This window comes from Triticum aestivum, chromosome 2B (assembly GCF_018294505.1).
Source record: "Triticum aestivum cultivar Chinese Spring chromosome 2B, IWGSC CS RefSeq v2.1, whole genome shotgun sequence".
Classification (NCBI taxonomy): Eukaryota; Viridiplantae; Streptophyta; class Magnoliopsida; order Poales; family Poaceae; genus Triticum; species Triticum aestivum.
Window position 1 is genome coordinate 779,815,879 of NC_057798.1, and position 4,443 is coordinate 779,820,321.

The 4,443-nt window shown below is 42.1% G+C and overlaps 1 long non-coding RNA gene across 2 annotated transcripts; it reads left to right on the top strand.

Annotated features, from left to right (window-relative positions):
* The first annotated feature begins 707 nt into the window (after window positions 1–707).
* On the top strand, window positions 708–3,437 carry LOC123047352 (uncharacterized). Of its 2 annotated transcripts, none has more exons than XR_006422964.1 (5): window positions 708–1,062; window positions 1,562–1,805; window positions 2,049–2,273; window positions 2,734–2,801; window positions 3,160–3,437. It is a non-coding gene; the product is annotated as an uncharacterized lncRNA (long non-coding RNA). The 2 variants fall into 2 exon arrangements; XR_006422965.1 differs by having other exon boundaries at window positions 2,049–2,259.
* Window positions 3,438–4,443: the final 1,006 nt, after the last annotated feature.

The following is a 4,443-nucleotide window of genomic DNA, read 5'->3' on the forward strand; positions in this document are numbered from 1 at the left end:
CCCAGCTTCCTTGGCAACTGCATTCTTTAGGTGGGCTCAAGTCATCACATTGGCGTCACGAAACATTAATTACATGTTGATACTTTGTGGGATATTAATTACACCATAACTGTCGTGGAACAATGTTAAGTTTAAACGTGTTTATAACCGAAGTGGTGGGTCGTTAGAGCATTAAACGTGTTCGGTACTTGCAATTTGAACCGCGGGATCCTGTAAATTTAATGGTCGGAGCCCAAGTATACACGCTAGTATCATCGAAAGGAAAGACAATTACCCCATCACACTACCAGAAACTGTACTTTTCCTGTAGGTGACGAATTTTCCTGTGAGGCCCGAAGCCCATCACGGGAATATAAATTTTCCTGACGAGCTAAATTTGGCTCCCAGGAAAATTGACTATTTTCCTGAGAGTCCAGCCCACAGGAAAAATATTTGAGGCCCAGCCCGCCATTTCACCACCGCAAAACGGGCTCTGGCGCCGGAAATTCTTACCTCCCGCGTTTTTTTCGCTTTGGCGCCTCAAATGAAACTTCCGCTGATTTTCCTGTGTGTATGGGCCTACAGGAAAAAAGGCCCATCCAGATGAATAGAATCCCTAGACCACCAATTCCCCACTTCGTCCCATCTCTCCATCTCACATCTGCTCCATGGCCGCCGCCCTCCTCAAACTTCCTGGCCGGCGCCGCCCTAACGTCCGGCGCCCCTAAATCGTTCCGGCGCCGCTCGCCCTCCACTCTCCCGACCTCCACTACTGGTCGTCTCTCACCTCCACCACCGCCGCCCGGGTCAACCTGCATCCGCCACCGACGCCCACCTTTAATGTCTGTGACTTCCACCGTCGCTTGCCTGCAGCTCCGACCCTTGCTGCATCCCACCTTCGTCGGACCACTCCGCCCAACACGGCTTCCCTGGACGCGATGATTGTACCCCGTGCTCCCTGCTCCAGATCTGGGTAAGTCTGTTGTTGCACATCCAGTAAACTCCTGCTCCTCCTCGTCTGACGTGACAGCAGCGGCCTCCTCCTCTCCGTTTTGTCCAAGCCAGTTGATCCATTTTTCTGTGGTAAGTCCAACCATGGTCATCCAAATAACGAAGTCAGGATCTTTAGTTGTTCATACAATTTATGTAGAATCTAGATCTGAGGGCATCCGGATCTTGATTTCCTTCTTTTGCTGGCTCATTGGTGAAAAGAGTAGGCTTGTGAGTGGGAAAATAAGGGTCCCTTTGCATCTGTTTTCAGTATGTTGATTTGTTCAATTTTCAATTTGCTAGAAAGAGTTTTGTTCTCTCACATATCTCAAAATTTTAGGACCTACAATTGGTTGTGTTATTAGCACTGATGTTAGCTAATATAATTGAGAAACTGAAAAGCTTCTTGTATCATTGCTAGATATGTACTTTTAGAATATGTACCGCATATAAAGATGAGGCCTATAGCTGCTTTCTCAGTGGTATTTATGTATTTATGTACATTTGAAAAACTTTATGAGCAAATTGTAGTATAATGTCTTGAAATCAGATGTCAAATATTTACTCTTTTTTCATGCTTGATTTCTTGTAGCTTGAATCTGCCATATCAAGGATCCTTTGTTGAAGCTGCAGCCACACTGGTACAACTTCTATATATCGCCTCCCTTCACAAATAATTTTGGCAGTAAACGTTCAATTTTAGAAGCAAGTTAGTCATATTTTAGTTAGCAATGTAAGTAATTATTTGCATAGTTGTGCCACTCTCTTTTAGGTTTTGTTTCTCATCTTTAGAAGTCTTTGTAGTGGAAGGAAGGGCAAGGCAAAACCTGTCTCAGGTACCTCTCACACTTTGGAAATATACATACTTGCCTTTATGTGGCAATTATCTCTCAAATTGTTACTTTATTATTTGTTGCTGTCCTTATTTATTTGGCAAATTACTTATTTATGATGAGGTAGTGTAAATTGTTTTGAGACTATACACCATCTATCCCTGATGCTAACTCAGTCTCTCCTCATATGCACAGCGCCACTAATCCATTCCTCTAATCTTCTCCTGAACACATATTTGGTCGCAGGTACCTTGTTGTTTGGAACATGTCATCCCTTGAGCTCGGCACCTGTTCGCATATGCCCTGTTCGAAGAGTGAGTCAGTGCGTGTCCGTGCTCTGTTTTACGCGCGCGCGTGTGTGTGTGTGTGTGTGTGTGTGTGTTTTGGTTCAGGTGCAAGCCCATGGATGCTAAAGACTATGAGGAGTACATACCTCTTCTTTATGAAGTTCTCGCAGGTCAGCAACATGAGGTGATTAATGCACATGCATATCTATCTGATTTGTGTGTTACTTCCATCATGTATCTAGACTGGCAGTCATATTCCTCAGTTACTCAAGGGTGTATGGCATGCTGGATCTTCTTTGAGGGCATGATTTAGTTCAGGTCTTCTTGTCCAGTCTTTGGCTCTTGTGCATTGAATCTGGAGCCATTGTTTGCCCAACGTCTACCTAACCCCATTAATTTATTTTACTTCCTTGAATTACAATCTTCACCCATCATGTTAGTTTAGATGAAGCTGAATTTACTATATATCTAAAATTAGGGGATTATGCAATCTCTTAAGTTCTTGCCTTCTTGGTCATCTTTTTAGATAAACTGTTATTCCGCTGGCTACAAGTATACTCTGCTTTTCCAGAAATCTTTAGTCTTGTTCTGAACAAAATCATCTATTCTTGATTGGAATCTTGAGATTGCACATTTTTCATCAGGGCAAAAAGGGCAGGACCTCGTTAAGAATGTCGTCCTAGTGGGCACAAGGTCGAACATGAAGCTACCAGTGAGTATTGTTTAATCCTATCCATTATTTTATAAAGCACCAAGATGGTAGTATAACATCTAATGGTTGCATTGCTGCCATATGCCATATCTAAGATTTACAAAGAAAAACTAAATGAACATCCTTTTTTAGTCCTTGATTAGCTAAATTATCATCAAGTGGACCAGATTATCTTTTGGAGCCACTTTAAAATATAAAATATATGTTTCATGGGGCTGTAGGATATATTGTATAGATATGCTAAAAGATGAAACTTGAAAGAGTTAAGCGGATAACAACTCATATGGTGAAAGATGTTGGTCATCATCTCCTTCTCTTTCCAATATTATTCCCGTTACTTGTGTACATGACTTTGCAGGGAACACCGAGTTATCCTCTGTTAGCTTGGAGGATGGTGCTATGGGCGACCACGTCGGCAATGGCAACAGCGAAGGCAACAATGATGTTGAGAACATGGTGGTAGCCTAAGGTGACTTAGAAACTTATGAAGGTGTAGATGATGCTCCAGATCATGAACCAGTGGGCTTAGAAACATGAGTCTTATTGTTTTGGGTGGCGGTGGCATGTATGCGTACAACTGACATGTTACTGCTGTTGAGCAAATAAAACAACAGCAATTAAAATTTTCAGATGTCATCTACCAGATGTTCAATCATGCATGGATACATGCTATGTATATACTGGTTTTGGATGCTTGTACGAAGATATGATGTGGATTTTCACTTAATGGGATCATACATGGACCATTGATATGTGCTAATAAATTTGTAACTATAGAAGGATATGGATTTGTCAGATACATGCTCAACATTGATCCTAAAGAAAGAAAAATACATGCTCAACATAATTCATTTTCCTGAGTGCCATTTTCCCTGTAGGCTGGCCGTCACAATAAGTCTACCTATAAACCTGACGGCATCAAGATTTTCCTGAGGGTAGTCGACAGGAATAACCGTCAGGAAAATAATTCCTGTCGGCTGGCCGTCAGGCATTATAAGATTTCCCTGTCGTTTTATTCCTGGCGAAATTTTCCTGTCGGGTAACCGTCAGGAAATATTTTCCTGACGGGATTTGGCTTTTTCCTGTGGGTTCTTAGCCGTGGGGAAAAGACTGCTGAACTAATATACTTTAAGTAATAAAGCCCCCTCTATGGAAAAAAATAAAGAACGGCTAAAGCAATATTACTGCTACCAATAGGATACCGATAAGTAATATTGATGCAGTCCAACTAGGAAAGTAGGAATGTTATGTTATTGCGGATCGATCCTGCACTGCAAGAGGTGTTGAAACTTGCCAGCAGATTAGATATAGCTCAGTACATTTTTTCAATAAGGGGAATATATTAATATCAAGAGGATATCAATTACACCCGGCCTCTGCAACAACATAATGTCAGGAGCTAGTCGAGACATCAAGGAAAAGAAAAATAAAAGAAAAGGAAAACAAACCGCCGAACTGATAAGCGAAGCGGCAGGAACTACCACCACCAGAGGTCCCACCCGGACTGCAAAAAAGTTTCTCCAAGAATGACGCCTCCAAGAAGGAAACCGTGAACCAACACTGTCGCCGCATGATCATAGATCATGGGTGAAACCCTGAAGAAAGTCCAACTAGACTCCAGGCAATGCCTTCAACAAGGAGA